This window comes from Salmo salar, chromosome ssa08 (assembly GCF_905237065.1).
Source record: "Salmo salar chromosome ssa08, Ssal_v3.1, whole genome shotgun sequence".
Lineage (NCBI taxonomy): Eukaryota > Metazoa > Chordata > Actinopteri > Salmoniformes > Salmonidae > Salmo > Salmo salar.
In genome coordinates this window covers 13141584-13156583 of record NC_059449.1, presented here as the reverse complement: position 1 = coordinate 13156583, position 15000 = coordinate 13141584, and the positions used below count along the sequence as shown (strand labels likewise).

The window sequence follows — 15000 nt, the reverse complement described above, 5'->3', positions numbered from 1 at the left end:
ACAGCAGGATTAATGTGTTATATTGATCAGCCTCCATGAAAAAGGGATTCCTTTAACGAGAGAATGAGCCCTATTCAGAGGGAGGAGGGGAGGGAGGGATGGACGAGGCAGACATTTAGTTCACTAAAAGCTCATCAGTAATTTAGACAGCGGGTATCCTCTCCGCATTAAAATAGAAATAAAGACATGGTCAGAATCAGATACATGGTATTGTCAAGATCATTTCAAGTATGCACCAATATTCAGAGCTAAAAAAGTATTACTTCACTGAAGAGTACCAATTGCAAAGCCAAACGTAAAATGTGTTCACAAAACACTGATATGTAGTTGAAATAAGTCTATAATGCCAACACAACCTGCCCAGTGGTTTTTAATGGCTCAGTTTTTCACCAGATTAAGACCGGTTTGACCAGCCAGGTCAGTGTTCGACGTCCATCCATGTCTGAGGACGTCGGGAGATGATGTGTAAACCAGCCACTAGAGGCAACAGTGAGCTGTTACCTTCAGGTAGGTTTGTGTTATGCTATGGCGTTGAGGATAGGGATGGCAGATAGGTAAACCCTATTCAAATACTCCAAAGGTTGCAAGTTCGAATCCAGCGATAGAAAGTGATTTTCAGAGTTAATGCCTAAATGTAACCCTAAACTTAAAAGTGCTGAGTTATTGCCTAAACTTAACCTTAAACACTTCAAAATTTGACATTTGCAACAACTTCGAAATTTGATGTTTGATTAACATGTAATTTGACGTGAGACAGTGAGAGCTAGTTGGGTTTGACAATGCTTTTATGAAGAGTGCTATTGGGTCAACAGCACAGTTTATGCTAAATAGTCAGTTAACCTGCTTTCTCTAATTCCTCTAACAAGGGGACTGCCACCTTGCAAGGTTAAACAGGAGCTTGTCGGCTAACGCTAAAGAATGCAAAAATGCTAAAATGAGCTGAGCCTAATCTCTCTCTGTGGAGAATGGATACTCTCGCTCTCTCTGCGGTTGTCAGAGGGACTTGTCTCGACGCCTGTCAGCCCTCCTGACAGCCACAGATGCTCGGTCCGGGCCTCCTGCGATTCATATTCAAGCTAATCCAATCTTTAGATTCTCTGCTAACCCACTTATCGTTGCTTTGTTGACTAGCTTTTCTTTTCTTTTTTACTCGCCCGGGCCTCTCCCTTTTTGTTTCAAAGCTCTTTTAATGACGCTAGGTGTTAAGGGACATGGGGATTGAAGAGGGGTCACTGAGGTATGGCACGAGGGGTAAGAAATATTCAAATATGCGACTAGCATAGTGTGCTAACTACAGCACTAGCTTCAAGCAGCTCATTAAAGGGTAGGTTGCAGTGGAAGGGAGCAGCTGGGGCTCTTAGCTGAGGACGTCCTGGCAGACTCTCTCTCTCTTTTTCCTTTCCCCTCTCTCTCTCCCTCTCTTTCCTCCCTCTCTTTCCTCCCTCTCTTTCCTCCCTCTCTTTCCTCCCTCTCTTTCCTCCATACTTCCCTCCCCCTCTCTCTCTCCTCCATCTCCTTCTACCCCCTGCCCGCTCTCCCTCTCTCCCTCTCTCCCTCCTCTCAGAGGAATAAGATCTGCCTGCACCACAGCCTCACTTCAAAGTCTCTGGAGTTCAATTAAATGTGGATTAGAGGGGTTTGGAGGAGAGACTGGGCTGCCCGTCTCTCCCAGACTCTCACCTACACTACCCTAACAGGCTGGGCCCAGGACGACCCCACACCGTATCAGCCTCCCATCAGCCTCGTCACCATGGGAACACTGTCACAATAACCCCTCAAGCTGGTGCCTCTGGTACAGAATATCCAAAAGGACTTATGAAGGGGTTTTCTTTCATTAGGCGACAGTTATTTGTGAAAGATACTATTATGTGTTTTTTTGATGAAGGTTTTAGAAGGATCTAGGTGAGAAAGATGGGTATTTTGTCAGTTTTTTCCCTCATCAGTTTGATCGGTCTATTTTTGATGAAGTCTTAGTGGATCTAGGTGAGTCTTCATCAGTTCGATTTTTTACAATTATGAAAGTCACTTCTCGTCATCTTTCAGCCACTCATGGACTGATCTCCATCCACACTGCAGACAAGGCAGGCAATGACTGTCTACAGCAGCCAGCACTCCCTGTGATACAATTAACCCTATTTGAGCAGTGTTAACAGAGTGCGTTACACACTGCCACTCTGCAACCCACAGCCTCAACAGAGCATGACAACACTGCCTGTGGGACTGGGGGAGGATCAGGGGACGTTTTTACACTGCAGTCTGCACCACGCCAATCAACAAACTATTTTAGTAATATACTGTATTCTCGTTATTGTATGATCATCACCGTGTACTTACAAATATATCTCAACGATGTATAACAAAGCAGCGTCTAAATAACTAGATATGACAGTCTGGTCTGCGTGTCCCCTGCCCTGTCCTGTCTGTCAGAGTCTGTTTACAGTCTGATCTGAAGGTTATGACAAACCGCCTCAGACAGACAGACACTTGGATCAGTCTGACTTCTCTATCCGCTGTAAGGATGGACAGACAGACAGGGTGGCCATCAGGTTCACATGTCAACAACACCGACCACTCACCACACTACATGTCACACACACACACACACACACACACACACACACACACACACACACACACACAGAGAGCGAGATACACTGCCTCCTCAACCACACTACGTCACAGACACACACAGAGACAGAGCGAGATACACACAGACACACACACAGAGCGAGATACACACACTGCCTCCTCAACCACACTACATGTCATCTCTCAGTGCTGGAATGTCACTTTCCACCTCCAAGTATCAGGTCAGAATCGCAGTAGACAATTTCATGTAGCGGTGAAAAGATAGATGGAAGGGTAGGTGGTGAGTAACCTTTACTCTCTGTTCCAGGTAGGTGGTGGGTGAGTAACCTTTACTCTCTGTTCCAGGTAGGTGGTGGGTGAGTAACCTTTACTCTCTGTTCCAGGTAGGTGGTGGGTGAGTAACCTTTACTCTCTGTTCCAGGTGGGTGGGTGGTGCATAACCTTTACTCTCTGTTCCAGGTGGGTGGGTGGTGAGTAAGCTTTACTCTCTGCTCCAGGTGGGTGGGTGGTGAGTAACCTTTACTCTCTGTTCCAGGTGGGTGGGTGGGTGGGTGAGTAACCTTTCCTCTCTGTTCCAGGTGGGTGGGTGGGTGGGTGAGTAACCTTTCCTCTCTGTTCCAGGTGGGTGGGTGGGTGGGTGAGTAACCTTTACTCTCTGTTCCAGGGGTGGGTGGGTGGGTGGGTGAGTAACCTTTACTCTCTGTTCCAGGTGGGTGGGTGGGTGAGTAACCTTTACTCTCTGTTCCAGGTGGGTGGGTGGGTGAGTAACCTTTACTCTCTGTTCCAGGTAGGTGGTGGGTGAGTAACCTTTACTCTCTGTTCCAGGTAGGTGGTGGGTGAGTAACCTTTACTCTCTGTTCCAGGTGGGTGGGTGGTGCGTAACATTTACTCTCTGTTCCAGGTGGGTGGGTGAGTGAGTAACCTTTACTCTCTGTTCCAGGTGGGTGGGTGAGTGAGTAACCTTTACTCTCTGTTCCAGGTGGGTGGGTGAGTGAGTAACCTTTACTCTCTGTTCCAGGTAGGTGGGTGAGTGAGTAACCTTTACTCTCTGTTCCAGGTGGGTGGGTGAGTGAGTAACCTTTACTCTCTGTTCCAGGTGGGTGGGTGGGTGGGTGAGTAACCTTTACTCTCTGTTCCAGGTGGGTGGGTGGGTGGGTGGGTGGGTGAGTAACCTTTACTCTCTGTTCCAGGTGGGTGGGTGGGTGGTTGAGTAACCTTTACTCTCTGTTCCAGGTGGGTGGGTGGGTGGGTGAGTAACCTTTACTCTCTGTTCCAGGTGGGTAGGTGGGTGAGTAACCTTTACTCTCTGTTCCAGGTGGGTAGGTGGGTGAGTAAACTTGACTCTCTGTTCCAGGTGGGTAGGTGAGTGAGTAACCTTTACTCTCTGTTCCAGGGGTTCATTTCTACACCCCGGTGTGTTTCCAGTGATCCTCTCCACCTCAGAGTGAGTCCTTGTCTGTGAGGCACTGAGGGTTAAATTGATGATGTTGCGGCCAGTCTCTCAGGGTGTAGATAGATATGACAGGTCTAGAAGCGATACCGCCTCATATCATATTGTGAACCAGACCGATGCATCTTCACTCCAAAAACGTATCCAGATATAATATTTGAGACCCTGTCTTGTAAAGTTCCATTCCCTCCCTCTCCTCCACAGACACCTTTTCCCTTGCCGTTGAAAAAGCTCAGAGGGTGACACAGTGGCACGATAAACTATCCAGGGGAGAGAAAGGTGTGCCGCCTATGACCCACTTGGTCGAAGCGGTTGCTAGACAAATTGCAGCGGTGAGGCCGTTATTGTCCGGGGCTGGAGTTATTGCTACATATGCTAGGGCAGTGATAGATAGACAGAGGAGGGGTCAGTATAAAACAGATAAAGAGGAGAGGAGAATAAGAATTAAATCACTAAAGAAGAATGGAGTCAGACAGTGGACCAAAACCAAACAAAGATGACTGTGGTAGAGAAGGTACCTAAAATATATTCCAGAGAATTATAGCTATGACCTTATTCTACACTTTATTTTAAAGGGCCATATACTGGAATGAAGTACCATGGTGGTATATACTGGACGCCTCCTAGTGTCTCAGAGTCTCCGATTGCATCTATAATGGCTCCAGACTGCAGGTGTTTGTGGCTGCAGCCCTCCATCAGTCTCCATCACTGGCCCTGAAGGCCTTGAAGATGAAACCACCACTCTAACTCCCCTCAACCTCCTCCAGATGTGGCCACAAATGGCCCCTGTTGATTGGCCTGCCGCCTGATGGAGGCCTCTTCTGATTGGCCTGCCTGATGGAGTGCTTATTGAATTAATGCAAAGTCAGACTCAGAACACACAATTCCAAGAACCAATGAAGCAGAGAGAGAAAGAACGGACTGTGAAGTATGGGACTGTTGAAGGATAATAGTTTGTATTGACAAACCGAGATAATGGTTTTGATAAACAGCCAATGATAATGAAAAATATTGAAATATATCTTGACATATATATTGACATATATCTTGTATTTCTCAAAGACAAAAGCTCTACAGGGTTGCAAAAAACATAAAACCCTAGCCATCTTCACTCTTATGCATTTGATTATGGATTAATATAGCGTTCTCGTCCCCTGTTTCCGGTACAGCAATTCTCATCAATTCAGCTCTCTGACTCCAAGCTGAATTTTAAAGTGACTGACACCACAGAGGATGCATGCAGCCAAACAGAACAACAAAAGGCTTTGAGAGTCTCGATTGTGAATCTCTCTCTCTATCCCTCTCTCTCTCTCCCGGCCGCACTGGGAGTTATTCAACCTGTTTGTGCCTGGGCTGCTGGTCATTTCTGAAGCACTATCGTTTGTCTCTGTCAGACACCCAAACGACTCTGGAATGAAGAGGGACACATGAAGGGGGACCGGGGGAGAGATGTGCCTCTACCAACCCCCCTAGCTACCCACCGCTATCCAACACACACAATCTCTCAGCCGATCCCTGCCAATGGACCTACTCCATCACACCCTCTCCACTCCAGAAATGACTACCCCACCAACATACCCCTCCTCACCCCAGACTCCTCAAGCTTTCAGCTGATGTGGTTTTTTAAAGATCCTATTCTGGATTTTCTATTTCGTACGTCTGATATTTGTTTACATCGGTAGTATTCTGTTATGTGACAAATAAACTGGTTTGACTTGGAGTGGGGGCACAGCACCACCCGTTTGGGTTTCTGACACAAATGTAATTGAAAATACCATCTAACATAAGAGCAGAACAAAATAGCAGGGTAGTTGTGCTGTGAGTGTTACAAGATAAATTAGTCTCTCAATAGCGTTCTCTATTGGGGAGACGAGGCGCGGGTGTTTGGGCTGATAAGGACTTCCTGGCATTGAGAAAAAAAAGGAAACAGCATTACATCGTAGATAGCAACCCCTGTCGCTTATTAGAATAGAATAAAACTTTATTGTACAATGTCAATCAGGAAATTCATCTAAGGATGGTGTGGCAAGAGGGAAGAATAAAATAGCGTTTTTCCATTTGGTTTAGTACGCCTTGTGTTGCGTCTGTCTGTGGCCTTTGAAGGAAAATTAGGTGATTGAAGTTCAATTTGTAGGCTGTTATTAAGCGTTTCCGCGTGGCTGCTCCGGTTAAAGGATCACGGAGGAGGGATTTATTATTACCTTTTGGTCCTATGAAGAGGTGGAGATAAAGTGATGAAATTAATGAGCGGGAGGAAGAGAGGTGATCAATCAACATCAAAACAGAAACGGGGGGGATAGAGGGAGAGGGGGGTAGAGGGAGCAGCCATATTGGGGAAGTCGATAGGGTTTGTAGTGAAAAAGAAAAGAAACCGCTGGACTTATCAGTACGGAATTGGAATTGCTTTTGCGACGGGCAAACACACACACACACACACACACAGGGGCATATACCCCCCCTCCTCACACACTCTGACGAACACACACACACACAAACTCTCTCTGTGTGCGGATGTTTGTGTGTGTGTGCTACGTATTCCTATGGGAATGTGTTTTGTATAGAGGGGGTGTTTGTGTGCTAAGGCCTCTGTGAACATCAATCAAGCCCCCCCCCCATGTGAAATAACTACAATGTTTACACCACCTTCTCAACAGCCAGGTGCACATTATTCTGCATTACAGATTACACCAATTCTCCCTGAGTATTTCCATGGACTTCCCCAATTCCTATTCAAACACAAACAGTAGTAGTTGGACTACATCACCTTCAATCATATGAACAATGAGCTAGAAGATCAAGGACCCTGTATAGCCTAGTCACAGTCTGTACATCTGAAGAATCCCCAGCAGCATATTTTCCAACTCTTCCTCCTTCGCTTCACTGACCACAGAATCAAATCAGGTATGATAACCACAGCAGCGGTCTGAGACGGGAGTCTGGAGTTTACGACTGTCCAAACCTAAATGAATATGAAAGCGAAGACTAACACAAGCAGACACTTGAGTCCATGAGTTTGATGCTAGTCTTCCCTGGCACTTCATCTACATGGGCTCTGCCTCATGTAGAACTCCTATACTCCCAACCCCACCACCTCCCTCCCTCCCTCCCTCACCCTTGCTCACCCTTCATCTAACACACACAGGCTTTGCCTCAGAACCCCCCTCCCCCGGTCGGGTTCTGTTCCAGCCTGGCACACCACACCCAGCCATGTCACCCTCCATCAGAGAATGAGTTCATCAGACTAATGAGTAGGAGGTAGAGAAGGGGTGTGGAAGAGGGAGGCTAACGAGGCCTGGGCCTAGGCCTCTGCTCCAATCAGGGCCCTCGCCTCCGCTGGCATGTACAGGCCCCTCTGACTCGCCCCAGTCCCCCCCTCCCCTCAGCCCTCTGGAGCCAATTAGGACAGATTTTGTTGTTGAGTTTGAGTGATACCAGGGGAAAAAACAGAGAGGAGGGAAGTCAGAGAGAGAGAGGGTGGAGAGAGAGAGAGAGAGAGAGAGAGAGAGAGAGAGAGAGAGAGAGAGAGAGAGTATAAGTCTAATAGGTATATAATTGGGTCACACTGTATTTGGAATGTCCCATATCAATGATCTACAGACTCTCATACTGTTGATAAGCAACTGCTTGCTACGGTTACGAATAGGGTTGGGTTAGGTTTAGGTTTAGGTTAGGTTTAGGTTAGGTTTAGGTTTAGGGTTGGGTTAGGTTTAGGGTTGGGTTAGGTTTAGGGTTGGGTTAGGTTTAGGTTAGGTTTAGGGTTGGGTTTAGGGTTAGGGTTAGGGTTGGGTTAGGTTAAGTTTAGGTTAGGTTTAGGGTTAGGTTTAGGGTTGGGTTAGGTTTAGGGTTGGGTTAGGTTTAGGGTTAGAATAAAGGTTAGAAGGGCTATTAGACAGTTAGTTGAAATGTTACTGATAGTCTGTAGAGCATCCATCTGTAGATGGACTATCCAAACAAAGTGTGATACAGTCTCCCAGAATGTGAAAGGAGGAGGAGGGGGGGGGGGAGGGGAGGGGGGGAGAACCACATCTAAGAGGGGAAAAAATCAGCTGGCCACATAGTGAGAGTTCTAGGATCATGGGACCTGCAGAAGGGTGGAAAACACATGACTCTACTTTCTCACCCCAGCAGTCATCCCCACAACAATAGGCAATTAAGAAACACACTACTGCATGCAGTAACATACATATGCACACCACACAGTTTTTTTTTAGGGAATGACAGAAAATATTCCACACAAATTCATCCAGTAAATTTAGCCAAAGGATTTGTGTCATTAGGGCATGATTGATAGGCACGATTGTTGTACCCGCATGTAACTGAGTGATTCAAGGTCTAATCACTGGTCACGTATAGGAGTCTATCTGCCCGGAGGCAAGTAAAACAAACCACCACACTGAGCAAATAAACAGACCTAAGAAGCCGCTGGAGTGTGAGAGATTTAAAGAAAAATAAAGAGGGTCCAAGCTTGCGGTGAGTCGAGTGTATAGTAGTGACATCCAAGCCAAACGCATTTACCCCCAAACGCTGCTTAGTTTGGGGGTATACTCTTTGAAGGAAGTCCCTTCTTTTCAAAGGCTATTTGGGGACATTTAGTTCGAATTTATCCTAATAGGGATTAAACCCTTTATGTCCCTCTCCACTGTGTTTGCTAACAGGTTAGCCTTTTAACTTCCCAGCCCAGCCCCTGCTCCGGTGCTAGCTAGCGGCTTAGCCTTATAAAGCGTGAACAAAAAAGCCGCGTGTGGATTTAGGAAAATGACAGAATGGTCCTGGGGTTAATTGGCAGAGAAGTGAAGCCCTCAATGCACTGACTCATTAAACAATTGAGCTTTTGTGCAGATCGAGGCCAGGGACAGGGAGCTCTGGAGAGATAATAAGATACCAAACTGTTAGAGGTAGCAAGTGCAATTGGTGGCAGCGGTGGGATTTGAATAGTAACACGAAACAGTAGCAGGGAGATTTCTTTACGAGAATTTAAAAAACAACAAGATGATAAGACCAAACCCAATCTGGCAACCCAGCGTGTGGGTCCATGTGTCACATTCTTTCTTGTGGTGAAGGAGGAAATAAAGTTTTATTTCTTTAGGTAATTACACAGAGATAGGGATCAGTTTAGCCAGAGGGGGTACACAAAACCCCCCCTTCTCCACCCATCCCCATTCAAGGCCTGGCGTTTCTCTCCCCTTAACAGTTTTGGGTTGAGACTTAAAGCGCTTTAACCTTGGGGCCGGTGAGGGCAGAGTTGGTGGCTCTGGGGTGATGGTAGAATAAAGAAGGGATAAGGCCACATAAGTGAAGGGAAGAGGAGCGTGAAATTCGCCAGACATATGCAAATTTAGAAGGCTGCCTGTCCCAGCATTTTACCTGCTACTTCGGGGCAACGATGGTCGTTCAAACGAAGACAAGAGAACAATAACAGACGGATGTCGCTACTGTACTTATCATTGACCCGGGGACAGAGACTCTTCCCAGGCCTAAAATTGTCCACAAAGGCTTTAAAACGGTTGGTTCTTTCATTGATTAAATACTATATCCAACAGCTATCTTTTAAGAAGTACAAAACCGTCCCTCAAGACCATGAGGTTCCACCTGTTGGAGGTGGGATACAATTTCAACGACTAGAAAAACGTTCCTTGACGTGTCAAGCCAGTCAGCCAACGCTAGCCCCTTCATGAATGGAGGAGAGAGGAGATGGAGGCGCTTTTCATTGAAATTCAGAGGTGCAGAGAAAATCGGGGAGACAGGCCCAAGCTTCTGGAGCAAAGTGGTCAAAGGCTGAGGCATTGTCCCCAACCTCCAACTTCCCCCTAAACCACCGCCGCATTGAGCCACCGTTCGCCACACAAACATCAGACAGGTTACGATCGCTGGCCAGCGCCTATCACATTCTCCCCGCTATCCCTCAAACTCCCAAAGCCCCCTTTGGCCTTTTTACTGTCGACGGGCCTTTTTGGGGGTCGCTGTGGAGCTCCACTGAGGTAAACTCTTCACTAATCCTGCTTTTGTCCCTGGCTTAATTGGATTGGAGAAGGGGTGTGGGGTGGAGAGTAGACCTCTCTTAGGGGTGTTAGAAGGGGTAAGGAGGGTTGGGTGGGGGGAAAGAGAGGAAGAGAGAGGGAGAGAGAAAAAGGGTCTTCTCTGACTGGATGAATAGAACTCCATGGCTATGTGGAAGATTCCGAGGTGATTCAATCCGAGCTAGATTATCTGTATGGTCGTGTTGAGAGCCGTCCCTTTAAGAAGATAACTGAGCTAATAAATAACCTCCACTCTCCAGAGGCAGCGGTCTAAGGGGGTTAAATGGAGGAGAGAGAAGTCAACTAGCTAGTGATAGTGTTTGGATAACCTGCCCATCTCTGTTAGCTAGGAGATTCCATTTATTCCATTCATGTATTGGGGGAGGAAATAGAGGCTAGAATCTGTTTTCTACATGGACCGTCTGTCGTCTGAGTTGAACCCAACGTTCCATTTCAAATGATCAACTGAGAGACGTGATTAAAAAACAAACGACTGGTGCAAAACTAATTCCAGTGGCTCGTTAAACACAGAAATAAAACTGATGACTGTGAGGAAATATGAATGTATTGGTTGTCAAGATACAACCCAAGATATCACCCACGACAACATGAGCAACCCTATCCGAAGCACATGCTTTGCACTCCAAAGCAGCAGTCCTTACAACAAAAAACAAGCCTTTCAAAGCATGTTCCTTGAGTGTTGTTCTTGTGTTGCCCCCCTTGTTTGTGTTTCTAGTGTGGAGCAGCTATAAACCCCTCTAATGCCATTGTCACCTATAAAGGGGTCTTGGTTGAGTGAGTACACAGGAGGTGCCTGGAGGTGCCATTTCAACCAGACTGGACGGGTCATTAACCATAATGGCGGTGGCAGCACCACCAGGAGCCAAAACAGGCACACACTATTCTCACTGATAGGATATAGTGGATACCTATACAGTAGGTCAACACAACAATTGTTCTAATGTCGTTTTTGCACTGTCTGCTTTGTCATGCATCATGTGCAGTAAGAAAATTAGCCAAAAATGAGAACATTGTTCTTGTTTCTCTGTTAGAGACCTACTATTCTGATTTCTTGCTGGCCCATATCAATCATTTAGCCTCCATTAGTTGTATATCTCATGGTTGAAATGGTAAAATATGCACTCCCACCACAGGTTATCTGTCCATAAAAAACAAGGTAAAACAACCCAATTCCCCATTTAGATATCATCTCATATGTCACCACAAACGTTCTAGATGCTTCCCTCCTTCCATATCACCATCAAAAATGATCCTCCAAATAATTAACAATTCCCATTTCCATTTGAGGGCAGTGATCGATCTTCCCGCAATCTGGCCGACTCTGACCTCTGTTCTGTTGACTAACAAAGGCTTGCTAATAGAACAGCAGGTACACAGGTGTTGAGTGGTTAATATCACACACACACCACACACTATCAGACTGTAGCACCAGGCAGACTGGCATCCATAAGCAGGATGATCCATCAGGCTACTGCTGTTGTCTTTGACACCATGTGTCAGAACCCTGACTGAGGGACTAAATGATGGAGCTGTGTGTGTGTGTGTGTGTGTGTCTGTGCGTGTGTGTGTGTGTCTGTGCGTGTGTGTGTGTGTCTGTGCGTGTGTGTGTGTGCGTGTGTGTGTGTGTCTGTGCGGTGTGTGTCTGTGCGTGTGTGTGTGTGTCTGTGCGTGTGTGTGTGTGTCTGTGCGTGTGTGTGTGTGTCTGTGCGTGTGTGTGTGTGTCTGTGCGTGTGTGTGTGTGTCTGTGCGTGTGTCTGTGCGTGTGTGCGTGTGTCTGTGCGTCTGTGCGTCTGTGCGTGTGTGTGTGCGTCTGTGCGTGTGTCTGTGCGTGTGTCTGTGCGTGCGTCTGTGCGTGCGTCTGTGCGTGCGTCTGTGCGTGCGTCTGTGCGTGCGTCTGTGCGTGCGTCTGTGCGTGCGTCTGTGCGTGCGTCTGTGCGTGCGTCTGTGCGTGCGTCTGTGCGTGCGTCTGTGCGTGCGTCTGTGCGTGCGTCTGTGCGTGCGTCTGTGCGTGCGTCTGTGCGTGTGTCTGTGCGTGTGTCTGTGCGTGAGAGAGAGAGAGAGAGAGAAAGTGATCAATCAGAGAGGGAAGGCCCTTGTCAGACATGGCCCTGATGGAGACCAGTCAAACAAACCCCACAGATGGAGCATGATGGAGGGGCTAGGATCAGCTGCAGCTAGGGCGTCTTTGTCTGGAGGTATTGCATGGTGTGGTGTGTCTAAAGTACAAACTCAGGAGCAAGAGGTGTGGGATGAGAGGGAGAGAGACGTGTGAGATGTAAAACAGTGTGTATGTGTGTGTGTGTGTGTAACCAGTGTTTCTCTTCCTGTGTGGTGCCAGCCAGATGAAGACAGAGAGACAGTGATGGTGTATAAAGAGTAGAGAGAGTCAGGGGGAAGGAGACATTAGTCATCATTAGTCGAGTGGTTGACACAGTGTCTAAGTGTTTCCCTGTGTGATGACCAAGTGGCAATCATCTTTCCCCAGGCCTGTCCTGCCTGATTACACCTCTCTACTGGTGAACCTTTAATCTGCCGTGTTTTCACACACACAAACATAAAGACACACACACATGCAGGTGCACAGTCACACACAATCACACGCACACAGTCACATCCACCGGCCCCGTTTTACATCTCAGCAATAACACACCCGACACGAGATCCGGGTCTGCAACGACAACAGAAACAGAGGAACAGTGGAGAGGTAAAAAGAAGAGGAGAGAAGAGGAGATGAAACAATCTTCAACACAACTCCACCTTGTAGCCTCTGAATAAGAAGGTAAAGCACCACTGACTACATGCTGACAGAAGCAGAACGAGTTGAATACAAACTGTCCTCGAGTTCCAGCTCTCAAAAAGCCATTACATCTACAATGATGCCAGATGAGAATATATCAACGGTTAGAACTGCCTTCCTTGTATATATGGCAGTAATGCAACAACATATGACCCTATCGACAAACACACAAGCAACATCTTGAAAAGTGTCTAACTCTTGATCTGGCGATGCTGTAAGTCAAGTTCAAAATAACTATTAATATGGCCGCCACAGGAACAGGGCTATGAACAACATAGAGGGGTAAAGAAGATGGCCGCCACAAGAACAGGGTTATAAACAACATAGAGAGAGGGGTAAAGAAGATGGCCGCCACAAGAATAGGGTTATAAACAATATAGGGAGAGGTGTAAAGAAGATGGCCGCCACAAGAACAGGGTTATAAACAATATAGAGAGAGGGGTAAAGAAAGATGGCCGCCACAGGAACAGGGCTATAAACAACATGGAGAGACGGGTAAAGAAAGATGGCCGCCACAGGAACAGGGCTATAAACAATACAGAGAGAGGGGTAAAAAAATATATATTAAAAAAAATATTTAAAAAAGAAGATGGCTGCCACAGGAAGAGACTATAAAGAATATAGAGACGTAAAAAAAGGAAGATGGCTGCCACAGGAACAAGGCTATAAATAATATAGAGAGGTAAAAATAAAGAAGATGGGAGAGAAATAGAGAGAAATGGAGAGCGAGAGAGAGAGAGAGAGAGAGAGAGAGAGAGAGAAACTGCTTCTGTTATTTTTCTACAGAAAACTATAATGACTAAAAGGCGACAGAAGGCTGCGTTTGTAAGGCTGTGCCAGGACTGGACATGTGGGGGGAGACCAGAGACGAGAGCAAAAACTCACTTCAGGAAGCTTAAAACGTGTCTTTGGCCTTATCTCTCTTAATTGGCTCAAATCGATCTCAATTGCTCACATCTGTCTTATGCATTTGCGGTTAGGAGCCTTTGAAGCCTCGGACAGTGACTTACAATATGAGAGTGAAGGCAAGGGAGTGGGGAACATGGGAGTGTATGGTAATAATTGAGTTTCTTGACGAAGAGGTAAAGTCAACGTACCACAGGGAGCAAGAGGCTGGGTGGGATTACACATGTAGAGGGGAGAAGACCCTGGACATCAGGGAATGAGCGGAGGAAAAGGAGAAGAGCAGAGTGGCCGATTGGCTCTGATGATAATGAGTCTGTCTTGGGTAAGGAAACACTTAATGTCTTCCAGGTGCTGTAATTACCAGGAAAGCGATGGATGGGGGGGGGGGAAGAGAGAGAGAGAGAGAGAGACAGAGAGAGAGAGAGAGAGAGAGACAGAGAGAGAGACAGAGAGACAGAGAGAGAGAGAGACAGAGAGACAGAGAGAGACAGAGAGACAGAGAGACAGAGAGACAGAGAGAGAGAGAGAGAGAGAGAGAGAGAGAGAGAGAGAGAGAGAGAGAGAGAGAGAGAGAGAGAGAGAGAGAGAAAAAAGAAAGAGGCTCTCCACCATATCACTCAACCAGTCCTTGTCGCGGTGTGCCTGAGCGATTTATTGACCGTCCCAGGATGCACTCTGTCAGAGCTGAAGGAGCGAACGGAGAAATGGAGGAGTAGAGAGATGGAGGGATGGAGGGGGAGGAAATATGAATGGTAGCGGTGAGAGGTGAACGGGCTGGGTTCCTGCTGCTCATTGATAATGACATACCTGTTCGTCAGGACGTCCGTTAGCTCTAAGTAGTGTGTACTGGAGCTAACTGGAAAATCAATATGGCTTCCTCACAGGCCAGGCTGCCATGCCGCCCAGGCAACCCTCTCTGACTGGCAGCTGCAGCCGAAGGTCGTCCACGGCGACCGGAAGGGGGGTGGAGGGTGGAATAGGGGGTAGCCGCCGCCAAGGTTTGACGCTTTCAGGACAGACTAACGACATGGAACTGACCCCGACAAAACGCTAGGTGATTTTCTTTGACTGACCACCCTGTCCCCTCCCCATTCTGCTACTGAACACCCCACTGCTTAAGCCGTCTCCTCCCCACCAATTGGCAAAGTGCAACTAGTGTCCTTCACAACAGAAGCTTCTTCAGAGAACCACAGAACACAGTCTGGGAACCAGGAGGCTGG

The 15000-nt window shown here is 47.1% G+C and overlaps 1 protein-coding gene across 6 annotated transcripts in view; it reads right to left on the bottom strand.

Annotated features, from left to right (window-relative positions):
- Positions 1-15000, bottom strand: part of LOC106610178 (lipopolysaccharide-responsive and beige-like anchor protein) — a 308280-nt gene that overhangs the window by 93952 nt on the left and 199328 nt on the right. The gene's annotated exons all lie outside the window — the stretch shown is intronic.